The sequence below is a fragment of the Formica exsecta genome, unplaced genomic scaffold, assembly GCF_003651465.1.
Source record: "Formica exsecta isolate Colony F162 unplaced genomic scaffold, ASM365146v1 scaffold337, whole genome shotgun sequence".
Taxonomy (NCBI): Eukaryota; Metazoa; Arthropoda; class Insecta; order Hymenoptera; family Formicidae; genus Formica; species Formica exsecta.
In genome coordinates, this window is record NW_021850624.1 from 263,941 (window position 1) to 278,711 (window position 14,771).

Consider the following 14,771-nt stretch of genomic DNA (forward strand, 5'->3'; position numbering starts at 1 on the left):
GCGAATTTGCGCGGGAAAGCACCCTTCCCCCCCCCCCCCTGTATCTCTTCTCCCCCTTCTCCTTCTCTCTCCCTCATGCTCATTGATTCCGCCACATTTTCCGTGACTGCGTGCGAAGACGCCGTTCATCATTCGAGATTAATCGGCCTGACGTACCACGCGCAGTTTGCTCCGCAAACAAGGGCACGCGCATAGCGGAGACTGGTGTAAGCGGGATACCGAACCAACATTATTCATTGTTCATTGAGCGCGTCGCTACGTTACTCACCTGACCGTAAATACGCCGCAAACTTTCTTACGAGATGGCGGAAGTTTTACGCCTGCATTAGACGCCTTATGCCGTTCAAAATAAGCTGGCGATGACGTGCTATAGCGTAATTACCCTGTGTTTTCTATTATATTTTATACTGAATAAAGGCGAAATGCATAAAGCTTCATTAGCGCAGCTATTTCTCTTTCAATATTATGTAATATTGCTAATTTATATCCCTCTTGCGCGCGCGCGCGCCAGCGAATAATCGTTGCTAATTTTGCGAAACAAAATCGAAATTTTGTAGAGAAATTTTCTATCGAACTCTTACAACGAAAAGAAATAATATCATAATATTTTTTAATAATATTATTATGATATTATTAAAAAAAAATTCACGTTTATTTAGTTAACAAGCGAATTAAAAATGTATCAGAAATTCTCTGTGGAATCGCAATTCATTGCTCGAAACTCACTTATTTATCGGGACATATATGGATAGATACACTCGAGAGTGATATACGATTATTTGACAGGAAACACAGCCGGTTGGTTCGTATACCTAATAGAGATATCATGGCATCTAACCCCGCACCGCGCGATCGAAAACGAGAGAAATACCTGCAGATTCACGGCACCGTCAGGAGCAGAACCGCAGGATTTAATGTTACCGCCGCGGAATGAAACGCAGAACCGTTAACCCAGATTCCATGCTGCATGCCCGGTCACGTCGGATGTCATGGTTCCGCCATTAATGCCGGCCCAAGAGCCGATTTTTGAATAATATTATTATGATATTATTAAAAAAAAATTCACGTTTATTTAGTTAACAAGCGAATTAAAAATGTATCAGAAATTCTCTGTGGAATCGCAATTCATTGCTCGAAACTCACTTATTTATCGGGACATATATGGATAGATACACTCGAGAGTGATATACGATTATTTGACAGGAAACACAGCCGGTTGGTTCGTATACCTAATAGAGATATCATGGCATCTAACCCCGCACCGCGCGATCGAAAACGAGAGAAATACCTGCAGATTCACGGCACCGTCAGGAGCAGAACCGCAGGATTTAATGTTACCGCCGCGGAATGAAACGCAGAACCGTTAACCCAGATTCCATGCTGCATGCCCGGTCACGTCGGATGTCATGGTTCCGCCATTAATGCCGGCCCAAGAGCCGCCACGGCCAAACCGCTTTCATTTCTCTTTTCTTCTGATTCGTGCCAGAATGCGCCGCGACTGTGATTTCAATTGGCCGTCCCTGTCACTTACTTACCTCACTCGTGGATTTTTTTATTTCATTCTTTATCGTCACGGGGCTCTGGTTGCCAAATTGACAAAGCATAAAGTGCATTTCCTCGATGCTCTTAAATAATTCTTTTATTATTTAGACTTGCAATTGAATTGGTCAGTTAAAATAATTATTAATAATTATTATTAATTAAAATAATTATTAAAAATAATTATTAATATTAAAAAATAAGAAAGGCGCTGCGACATAAAAATAATGTTATTATTACGTGAAATATAAATATAATAAGCGTGTTTCGTGGATTTTTATTGTTTTTGCAAAGTACAAGTTTTAGAACCCATCGCGAGCTTTCATTACGTCGACATTAAAAATTTATGGAGGAAAAGAGGAATATTTTTGAACTTATCGAATTTTAAACCGTTGAAAATTTTAATAGCAGAGTAATAAATCACATAGGATATAAAATATTTATCTACATAGATACAGATTTATCTCAGGGAAATAAGGTACAAGTTAAAATATGTCTCGTAAAATAGTTTCTGCTAAATAATAGTTTTATTTACTATTTATAGAAAGGTTTCAAAACTTTAAAAGTACAATTCGCTCGTGAATCTGTACGCGATCCTAACCGAACAACAAATTTCTGCTGTTTTCGGTAACTTCAAAGTAACTTCAAGACCAAAGAAAACTTGCCATGAAAAGATGTGTAGCACAAACATGCTTTCCTCTTTCCTACGTTCGCGGAAATCCATAAACTTTTTGCCATAATATAAATAGCGTACAACGAGAAAAATTACAATCTTCGTCGGTTTATAACTGTCCTGTTTAAGACAGTCGTAAAATCCGTTATCAGCGGCGCGGCATGCACTTTTCATCTCATGCACAAAAGATCATCGGATTAAGGAGACATAACGTATGCTCGATACGAGGCTTAATACAGCCATCTACGATGCAGAATCCCATAAGATCTAAAATTTTACTCGCTTGCAATAATCGTAAATTGCGAATAAACCGTATATTGGCGCCATGTAATAGTTTCTCGACATTGATAGCGGATCGGGGACGAAAGACGCTATATTGAGTCACCGAGAACAGCGTTAGTGCATCACGACTCTGTATATATTTAATGCAGATAACCTTTTCATCGTGCTCACGAAAGGGTTAAGACACGTATTACCCGCAGAAAGGACTCTTGATGCGGTTATATCATCCGGCGGCGGTCATGCGAAAGAGGAATTCACCCCGGACCGTTGACGAGTAGGGCCGTTGCCGAATTATTAGAGTTATTTTTGCCGGTGACGAGAGGCGATTTGCATTTAAACAAGCCGGGCGTATCCCCCGGGAGCGACGACGGCGATGATGGTCCGTCTGTCGTCACCTCGAAACGAAAGGCAGGATCAATTTGCCGAGGTATCGAGCTTACTGCGGTTTTATTATCCTGTTTATCCCGTTTCCGACCTCCTCTCCTCCCGTCGACCGTCTATTTTTGTACCGCGTCGACTCGTCGACCTCTCTCTCTTAATCTACGTAGTCATGCGCAGATGACAAGGACGAGACTGGCTCCTTATGCATTTTTATTGAGCTATTATTCTCCGTAATCTGAATCCATCGATAGAGAGCCGCGGCTCTATATAATGATAGATACTACGGCGGATATATAACGGATAAAGCAGAGATATCGTTTCAACCAAGAAACATGAAATAAAAAGCACGACAGGGGGGATGGTTGCGTAACATAAAAAACAGTTATTAGAAAGATGAATGTATAAAGATCGACGAGAAAATCGGCAACATTATTTCGCCGGCACAAATATTAACATCGCGATCTCTTTCTCTCTCTCTTTTTTTCTTATATGTTACGCGAAAAGGAAGGAACATTCCATTGTGTAGCACACTGGCAAAGGACATAATTCGATTATGTCAAACGTATCTTGAAATTGCGCATTACCGCGAACATGGGAAAGGAAAAAAGTTAATCACAGGTGATGCATAATTAAATGCCGAGGAAAGCGCGCGCGCGGCCGCGCGTGTCATAAACGCGAAAACGTCGCGTCGCGACTCTGCTTGGGTGGCTTGGGTACGTACGTATTATCCGGGGAAATGCAAAGACGAAATAACGTGTCGCAGACAGCTTTTATTCCCCGTTTTACACGCGCCTTCGCCCCCGCGTATCTCTCCCAGTTATTTCTTTATTCGCCGCCCGTAACAAATAGCGAGCGCGCAAGTCGTTACTCGAAATGACGTCGCACGTGCATCTATTAAAGTGCGGTAGCACCGTAAGCGTTCTTCTCGAGGTGCGATGTATCATCGTGAATACTAACGCTCTGTTGTGAAAACACCGCGACACTACGCTGGAATAAAACAGACTGAGTGAACGTTTGCGAAAAAAGGGTGTTCTTTGCGTAAAATGATTTTATATAAGCGATTTTATACAGCTGCAAGATTTTTGATTGAGTAATTTTTTGTTCCCAGATTCCAATGCAATTAAAATGCGATGAAATTGACGGAAATAAACTTTACACGAATTGTTTTTTTCTTTTTTTTTCTTTTAATTTATCCTGGGAAATAAACGCACATTACATTTGGCAAGAATGTTTTGGTTTGCTTTGGTTTCGCGTGATTATATACATTGTACATTGAAATAGCGATGTATAATTAACGATAATCCGTAATGCCGGAAACGAACGCGGCGAACGGAACCGGTACTCAAAATACCCATTTTGCAAATTAATAGACAGCCAAGGGAATTAGTATTGGTCGCGACCGCGCGCTTCTACCGCTTTAATGCATGCATCTGTAATTTCTGAGGTGGTTATGTAAATCCGGATGGAGAAGTTTCCGGGCATAAAGCTGGAGTCGCCTCGGAGCGCGAGCGGCAAACACATCTCCCCTTGCTCTAGTTAATTATTATAACGACGCGTCGTATACAATTTGTGTCCACAATACATCGCTAGAATAAACTGACGGATCCATGCAGGTCTTTTCGCGTCTCTTCTGCCCTCTCGTTATTAACTTACTTCTTCAATAATAGAATTATTAAACGATTAAAGAGGTTCTATATGAAACGCAGCAGGCGCAAGAAAGCAATTAAGAGAGATTTTAGAGCTATAATGTCAGATTATTCGCAAAGATATTAAGCATGAAACATCGAATGGCGATGAAAATTTTTTTGTGAACGAGTCTACAAAAAATTAATATAGGAATTAATATAAAGGATACAAATTTTAAAAAAATGCATCGCTATGAATTTCTATTAAATGCAGAAAATATTTTTTTTTATACTCGCGGAGAAAAGGTTAAATTAGATCTGTTTTAAGAAGACAACGGTTGAAGCACACAATGCGAAGCATGTGTACTGGTATAAACGGAAATTTTCTCAATTATAACTGTACGATGTGGGCGCGCGATGTCTAACTCGAAAACTCGAATGCGACGGGCGAGGCGGACAGAATGGTAGGTAAGGCGCAAGGCGCGACAATTCTCGGCTACTGTAAATATTTTATTTACTCTCGCACACACATCCGGTACATCCGGCACCGTAACGGCGACGCGGACGAAGAACGCTCGCGTGAGTTTTTGGATATTCTTGCCGCGCGAATTAGTAATTAAGAGCTTTATTACCGACCGCTTGCCCATTAAACTCCGGCCACCCGCCGGCTGAATATATAAAGGACGTTTTAATGAATAATCTAACGAGTCGACGAGAGAAAGAGAGGAAGAGAGACATGGTGTTCGCGTAGCTCCGACGCCGACCGGTGAAAGAGGAGGAGGAGGCCATCCCATCCTGACCACCGACCGAGTCGCCTAGATAATCTGTTTTGCATATTTCGTCCTGCGTACGGCGCGATGTAAATGCGTCGTGTGGTGTTCCGCCAAACGTTACACGGATCCACCAGAAATTCGCCCTGCACGCGGCCACTAATTAAGTCGAAATATCCCCCCTCCCCATGTACGGATGCACAGCTGTGCGGCCGAGCAACGGTCAACTTAACGACAGCGACGCCCGCGTAAATGCATCCCCGCATCCCTACATGTGCCCGCATCTCCGCCGGATGCCGCAGTGTATCGCCGCGAAACACGACTACACAAATTACCTTTGACGAAGTGACCGAGTAAGTTTAACGGGCGCTACCCTATCCGCGTTCTCCGCTCTCGCGTTACCGAAACTTATACAGGCAATATAAATTACAACGTTTACGGTTTACAACGAACCGCCGCGTAGACGCGATTATAGAACGCGTTAGAAAGTTGCGAGACGTGAATCTGCGCTCTCAGCGATCAATGCAAGAGCATAATTTAGACATAACTTAATAATTCAATTTTTCATTGATATCGCGAATGTTAATTTTATAAGAACTTGTGATTTTGTATTGCGAAAGATCGAATTTCTTCGACTTTTTTACATGCAAATAGAATAAATGAAGGACTCGAGTCGATGGCGATGCTAAATAAGTCACATAATTTAAATTTTGTACAAATGAGGAACTGAAAAACTTAGAAATGATTCAGAAGATTTGATATATTCTTGTGTATTGTTTAATTTTTTCAAATTTAGAAATAAAAAAGGGATATAAACAATACAAAAATTGTACACGTTAAAATTTCCTGTTGCCTTTTAATATCTCGCAAGTGTAACATTATCTAAGTATACAAACGTAAACGCATCGAAGACGAAAAGCTCTCTCGCGCAGAATGTTTGAACTGAAATCGATCACTTTCGGAGAAAGGCAGAATATCGTGTAGCAAGTCGAGCCAGCACTTTTCGTCGCGACCGCGATTTCTTTCTCCCCCTACCTCCCTACCTCCCTCCTTCTCAAGCATCTCTACGCCGTTACCGACGACGTCGCCGAGGGTCGCCCGCGGCTTCGTGGCTTTCATCCCTGGATATATACGAAAGTCAAGATCCGCGAGCTACTTAGTAAGTAGCAGCCACCTCAAAGGACGGGATAAATTGCCCCGTCCGACAAGGGAATTTGCATCTTGATAGTGAATTAAAAAGTTTCAACTTTCCACGCGCGAGCGCGTCTATTTAATGTTCGCCCGGCCGAGGTGAAGGGTGGTGCGATCATCCCGGAAGAAAATCTCCCTCGATCTTACGACGTCGCATTCATCAAGGAAATCCAGTCGGTGCACCGTCGAAGTAAAGGACACGTGCGGCGCGTTCGTTGAAAATTTTCCTGAAAAACTTTGAGTTAATTGTCGCATATTACACTTTTGGTTCTGTCGTCAAGTTGAGCGAATAAATGAAAGGCTTTTTAATTTGATTTTTTTGTATCTATTGTTTTAAATTGTTCAAGGATGATAAGTGGATTGTGAAACTCCTGTGTTCCTAAATAAAGAAATTCTTAATTTTACTTTAATAATTTAGTAGAGAAATAAAATCACGGTTTTTTTTATTTGTCTTTCTTTCTCTCTTTCTCCTTGCCATATTTTTACAAAAGCAATTTTTTTTTTTTTTTTAAATAATATGAATGGATATGTTCAAAAAATTGATAGAAAACTCAATTTTGTCAGAGCGTTGAATCTTATAATGGAAATGACATGAAAACGAACGCGACCGTCCATAAACCGTCGGATCTCCATTACAACCCCATTACGACGGGTATCGTCGTCGCGCGTTATCGTGCGAAAAACTCGAGGAAGGTACTCGCAAAGAAACATTTCAGCGCGATAAAAGATACAACTATTATTCCACACAGCCGATCTCCCTTTGATCGTAATTTCCCCTCGAAGTATCGCGCGCCTTTCGGCTGAATATCGGATTTCCCTTTTTGCGCCTTCGGGAAAAGAAGTTTCGCTCTTGTACCATCAATGAAACGGCTGTTTCCACTTCTCTGGATGGATTTCGTTGAAAAGTATCGATGACGAGGTTACCGTCTCTTTGTGAGCGTATCTTTTCTCAGCGAGAAGGTGAAGGTTGGTAGGGAGAGAGAGAGAGAGAAAGAGAAAGAGCGCCATTCGTTTTACTCGTACAATGTAAAGACGAATCGTGTCGTGCATATCGTGCAGTTTATCGCACGAATATGGAAATGTTTTGTATTGTTGAACGAATAATTGGATACTGTCGAAAATGTCTGTCGGCGAAGCGAAATAGCGCAAACGATTGAGATTTAGCGAAAAATCAATATCGCGGTCCCCGGAGGCTTCCCCGAGGTTAACTGCAACGAACACGAAAACTTCTTGATACATCTGATCCCTTTCGCATGAAACACATGTTTTACTTCTTAGTAGGGTCGGGAATGTTCGCTCGATCTGGTTTTTATTTCGCCGCAAGCGGATTCGCGCGAGCTTGGAGAAATTATTGGACGTCTCGCGAGACTCGTGTGCTCAGATATCTTTCTGGCGCGGCTTCTACCGATCTTAAAGTAAACGCTTCTACCATGTTTATTCGATCATATACAGTTTCCTTATCCTTTGCCGATGTAGAGGATCATACATATACTTATCACTAAATTATTTATTAAAATAAGCTCCTAAAAAAGAGGGTTTTTATGTACACAAAAAACATTGCATTTCTATTTATATCTCGAGTTCAACAAAATTGATTTGAAATTATTTATATTAGTCCGAGATGCTCGCTCGTATATTTTTGCTTTATCAGATAGTCGAAATAACTTGGATATCGTTTGGCGTATGATTTTGGATTTCTCATAACGCGAGGAAGCGAGGGATGCCTCTTTCCTCCATTATATACATGCGTACACAACGCACATAAAGAGAAAGAGAGAGAGAGAGAGATACGCGGAAGCAGATTTTATTTCAGCCGAATCACTGGGACTGACACTTCGGCAGCATCCCGGGGGAATCGACATAGTTACATACAACTACGTCCGCGCAATTCACCGGGGAAATTCAGGCGTCTATTCGAGCAGTGTCGGGCGCGTAAACTTTCGCGAAGGATCCCTATTCGCCGATCCGAGGGCCAAAAGAGGATGGCAGGGTAGGTGACTCTCGGGGGCTCCGTAGGGTTGAACGGGATACATACCGATGGCCGATAGGGGCTGAAAACCCAGCCGAGAGCTGGATTTGCAGCCGACAAATATATTTCGAGCGCGTTTGCTCGCACAAATTTACTGTGCGAACAATAGACGGCTGCTGCGGACTTTTATCGAGTCATCGATCCGTTACCGTTTCCCTTGTGATCAAACGAGACATTTGTTCGTGATAATACGACAGAAATTAATGTAAAAGAAGAATTAATATTGAATTTTGCTGAAAAGTCAACTGAAGAAAAGTGACTATTAATTATAATGAAATTTTATCTTATTAATCTCATCAGTCCGCTAAATAACATTCGAAAAGTTGCATGAAAAGTTGATTGTAAAGTACACTTATGGATGTTTTAAATCTATTTATGTCAAAATAGAAAATTATAAATCGTATCACGAAGTAGAATCTTTGATGTTATATATTAAGTTCACTTTTGAAATGAATATGACATTTAATGCGTCGAGTTAGATTAATACATCGGAACTTGCTCTCGTCCACGTAATCGTTATGTGCATGCATAAAAGTCAATTCGCAAAATATAATATTCGCCTCGAACGTTGTAAAGTAAGTTCTTGTTCGTAACACGGTTCGCTTTCATGTTCTCTTGCTGCGAATAGTCTTCTTTCTTCCGGCATTCTTTGACTGTATTACATTTCTTACGCACAGTCTCGCGCTTATGCCGAAACTACTTTTTACAGTCTGCAGTAGTGTATAATATCAGCATATGCTCCCGTTTCGTAATAACACGGTTCGCTTTCATGTTCTTGCTGCGAATAGTCTTCTTTCTTCCGGCATTCTTCGACTGTATTACATTTCTTACGCACAGTCTCGCGCTTATGCCGAAACTACTTTTTACAGTCTGCAGTAGTGTATAATATCAGCATATGCTCCCGTTTCGTACTTTCCAGCTGATGTTTCTCTTTTTACGGACGGGTGTTTTATTTTCAGACGCATTGGCACTTCTAAATTTGATGCTATCAATTTTTATATGAAACTAGTTTTTATTGGGCAGAATAATTTTTCGCTGTCCAAAAGTTAGTTGATAATTAATTTTATGTTAGTATTTCATGTCAGTGTTGTCTTATCCAATTTTCACAGATATTTGACTTTAAATATTATTTTCACATATAGATATGACATAATAATTCTGTTGCATTGGAGAAATATGTGCAGTTGAAGCGTTATAACAATTACATTCATCATATTATCATTATTATAATTTATAATCTGAAAAGATTAGTGAATAAAATATAATTAATTACAAATTTTACAAATTAATGACGATTTATTATATTTCATATTATGGATGCATTATATTTTATTAAATATTAATACAATACTTAACAATAGAAAATAAAATTGGAGAAGGAATAAATCGCAAACCAAAATTAAAAATTTGAATTAATAAATTTGATTCAAATTTTTCACGAATGACAGCAATGACAATAATCCTAGAGCATTCTGTACACTTTTTTCGTATGCTAGAATTGATGACTACTATCTAGGTCAGAATTTATCGCACTTTCGGATAACAGTATATGTTATAGCTATCCAAACCGCACATTAAACGTTGATATGGACGTGCGAGAAGGACCATATCTGAATTGATCTTGATACTATGACGATACATTATGAAAGTCATTCGCGCCATGAAAACGTCAACTCGCACAGATACTCGCAAGTCCGAGCGATTTCGGATATGGTCCTCGAGCCGTATTTGCTGGAACAAACTCCCCGGGTAGTATTTGACACGACAATTTCACGAGAAATCCTCTCATCAAGTGTATACCGTATCCACAAAATCCACTTGCCTTTCCCCACGAGCGACTTGTCTTTATCCGTTGAGGGAATCTTCATTCTCCATCGTTTCGATAGCAAAACTCTTGTTTGGAATACGCCCCTTTGGTCTGCGGCGGCGGATCAGTCGTCGTTCATCAATACGATGCAAAAGTTAACTTCCTTTCGCACCTCCCTTCGCGGTTTCGGATTTCGCAGTTTCGGATTTCGCAGTTTCGCTGTAATCTCGTTAATTCGCTGAATGATACTCGAAAAGTACAGTCGCAGAGTTTGTAAGCTTGTGCGAGAGCAAGAGATTAAGGAAGTATTGATTTCTGATTATGAAAGAAAGAGAACGAAAGAGATAATCATGCAATATGAAAATAGCATAATAGAAACGGAGTAAAATTTTTTTTTATTTTTTTATTAAACTAATCTAAGTATTATTAATGCTATTTTTATTAATGCTTTAATAAGCATTAATAAAAATACATAAAACTTAGAGATTTAAATATAATAATTTTTAATTGTATTTTTACAGTTAAAAATTATTATATTTAAATATAATTATCAGAGAGTTTATTATTATTAATCTTCAATAAGGAAAAATTTTTAAAATATACTATTTTCTCTCTTTCTCTCTAAAAATATTCCACGTAATCTGGTAGAAACTACAATTAATGTGATAACGCGTTAATTGCTATATGCTACGGGAGCTGCACCAAAGATCATAATTAAAAAATTGCACGACTATTCGATTGTTATTAGTAACATATTCATACCGGAACGATAAATATCGATAAAGAAAGTTTGCCGCTATATAAACACCTTTCGTTATTGCGGATTCTTGTTAGCTTGAGTCGGGATTGCAAAAGGAAAAACGAGAAAACTTCTTTGTCGCCAAGAAAACGGCGGCTCCGTTCGAGAGCTATTAATCGACCCGAACGGTCTTCGAGGCGCTTTAAAGTCATCAAAACTTTCTCGCAGTTCCAGCGTCGAGTATCGTCAGACGGACTTCCGTTAATCGTTCTTAATTACTTCCGAAGAAAAACGTACTCGGGCGTCGTTAGGCGTATCCTATTGAACTAGAAAGAGATAGATAGAGAGAGAGAGATAGACCGATGAAAACCAGTCGAAAATAAACCGCGATAGGAAAAGGCGAAAAAGTGGAAAACATACAAGAGTATAGGATGACGAAAAAAAGATGAAGGGTTGAAAACCTGTTAAAATTTACAGATAGAATAACTATATTTTTTTATATGCTGGGGAGGATAACATCGGAAAAAGTGGGACTTTGCAATTTGTATAATAAAACAACAATAACACTTTATGTATAGGATGTATTGTGACGGTCTTTTCAACGATTTTTCCCTGATACGATTAAAAATTTATAAACAACAAAACAAATAAAGATCGAAGAAAGGAAATAAATTTTTTTAACAAAACACTTTTTAATTTTAATTTTTTTAATACGATAAAACGATAAAGTGAAATATTTTAAAATCATGATTATGAGTGTCTAACTACGATAAATTATAAAAAAGTTACGAAATTATTCTTTCGAGGGTACCTGAAAAAAAGAAGACATATTCACGAAAACTAGAACGTCAGGTCACCCTATCTAGAGAGAACGTAAAACGACAAAGAGAGAAAATGTAGAGGGTGTGAAACGCCAGCTTATTGGGGATGATTAAATACCGCGATAACTCAAGGCGCGGTACCCGCGGGGTGATATTTTAAGATTGTTGCCTCCAGTGCGAAGGGGAGAGAGGGGCGGCAACTGCCTGGGCTTCACGAGAGGGTCGTAGGACCAACGAAAGAAACCGAGGCACGAAACTGTAGATACCGCCGCCGTCGTCGTCGCGATGGGGAGCGGGAAACGCGGGGGCGGTTTGAGATAGAAGACGGCGAGGGAGAAACGGATGACGCGCCGGTCGGACGAAGGGAAGGAAAAAAAAAAAAGGTGAGGCTGGCGGTGCGGCGCGGCACGGAGCAGGCACAAGCTCTTACTCGGCAAGCCAAATCTCCAAGGAACTCAAAATGCCGAGGCTATTCTACGCACGTATCATCGCTCCCGCCTACGACCGCCCTCGCCCTCGCCCTCTCGTCCTCCATCCGGCCTTTCAACCCTATCCACAGAAGCGGCGAAGAGGCGGATGGAGGGACCGAGAGGGTTCCTCTCGCATCTCTCTGTGCATCTTGCTTCACCGGTATTCTCATTGCCCTCTCATCCCTCTTGTCCTCCTTGGACACAGTTCCCTTCACCTCACCTCATCTCCACCGTCGTGTCTCAGACATGAAAACGGTCGGTTGGGCGCGCATCTCGAAACGACTGGCGGCCTTCTAAAAAATGCACTCGCACTCTCCGCCGTCCTTCTCACCGTCACCCCTCATCCACGTCTCTGTTTCTCTCTCTTGCTCTCTAGGGAAAGTGTTTGAGACCTTGAAAATCCCGACCACGCTCCGGGGCGAGGCTCGAATCGATATCCACGCATACATCGCATATAGCGCTTGCAGAGCTATAGTTTGTATATAGTGTTTTTGTGTATATGTATGGGTGTGTGTGTGTGTATGTGCGCATCGCGCCGTTGTTGCACGTATCGGGTCGGTGAGCGATGGGAATTTCTCTATGAAAGACGTGCGGATAAAAGCAACAAAAAACGAAATGTACACTCTATCCGCGCATGTGTTGTCGCTTTTCTATTAAATTTTTAATTGTCTGGCAAATTGTTGGCGTTTTTAACGGATCTACCATTATGATTAATATATTAAAGTTATCCGATTAATAAAAACTTGTCTTATTGAAATAATATAGCATAAATTAAAAATCTAGTTATTTGTCTATCGATTTTAATTTGGCTGATACTTAAAAAAAAAAAGATTGAATTATAGTGAAATATAAGATTTTAGAAAGGTATAGAAAAGAATATAATTAATTATGCATGATATATATTTAACTAAATGAATCATCGATTTTTTTTTATAATATAGTAATAAATTCTTAAATTCAGAAAATGAAATACAATATAGGAGATTTATATATAATATTTATTATACAAATTGCTTTAAAAGTCTTGCAAGTTAATATATTAAAATTCTGATAAAATGTAATTTTACTGAAATATTTAGTATATAATCAGAGATTTATAACTTTGCTGTTGTTTTTAAATTTTTGCGAATGATACCGTTATGTGCATGAGAGAAAAGCAAAAAAAATGTGGACAGTTCGATACTTGGAATTTTATCGACTTTCGGACGAATAGGATTACTTTGGACGAATTGTGATTTGGTTTACGGTATACGCCGTTCTTTTTTACGACAGCGACGTGCTTCATTCGCTCCAACGAATATCAGACTTTAGAGCCTCGATAGCCGCGTCTGTCTTGATATACGAATTCGAAATGTATTACTTTTTTCGTTAATAGTACAAATAATAATTTTCATCTAAATACTCTCATTCTAAGAGAAAAAGATCTACCGTGAGTTCTAATTACATAATTATCATTGAATTTCTAAATCAAACATTTTTTTGTATGTAATCAAAAGTTAAAGAAATAAAATCAATAATTCTGACTCGTTCGATATATTTCCCAAATGTGAAATTAAAATTAATTATTTAGATATTAACAATACATAAATAATTAGTTTAATTGATATTAATTATATTCCTAGATCTGTTAATAGAAATTTTGCTAGCTAATAATAGAAATGTCTCGACAGCACTTTCGCCATAAATCGTATGTTGGATCCATATACTTGTAGAGTTGTCGAAAACGTATTATCTCCTGTTCTTCGACAAATCTCGTTGATTTTGTCGTCGTGAATAAAATCAAATAATATCACCGTGCGAACAACGGGGATAAAACATTATTCGAAGATAATATCTCTTAATTGAGTTAATTTGTAATTGTATTATCCATCTCGTCGGTATATTATGTGGATAAGTTCTACGACGATGCAGTAAAAAACAGTGCAATTAAGGAGATAACTGTATAAGTGGAATAGATCTCACCTCGAGGATAACTACGAAAAAAAAAAAAAAAACGCGGCGTTGTTAATTCGGTCGGCTGCATTTTCCTTCGACTCCATTCGGAATTGTGGAATTTAAAGGTGTTCCTTCGAGCTTCCTGGGAGAAAAGGCTTTTTTCGCCCTCGCTCTGAGATGCCCGAGGACTTTAAATTACAGAGGACGTTTGATTAATTCGAGCAAGAACGGTGCTCGTTTTTTTTAACCGAATAAAACGCGTATATAAACTCAATTACTTAATTTTTTTCTTTCTTGTTCGACATTGACTGTTGCTTTACATTGTCTAACTCAACTTGAATTTATTAGATATACTTATCTTTTCATTATAAACACTAAACTATATTGATAGAATGTAAAATAAAATATTAAAGTTATCATCGGTTTACTAGTGTATTGCAAAATAGCTATATCAAGGATGACAGATCTTGAAATCTTTAATCCAGACTCTCGTTTCTAAGATAATGTAA

At 39.2% G+C, this 14,771-nt stretch overlaps 1 protein-coding gene across 5 annotated transcripts in view; it reads left to right on the top strand.

Annotated features, from left to right (window-relative positions):
- LOC115238434 (SAM and SH3 domain-containing protein 1-like) overlaps nt 1-14,771 on the top strand; it is a 309,609-nt gene that overhangs the window by 206,410 nt on the left and 88,428 nt on the right. The gene's annotated exons all lie outside the window — the stretch shown is intronic.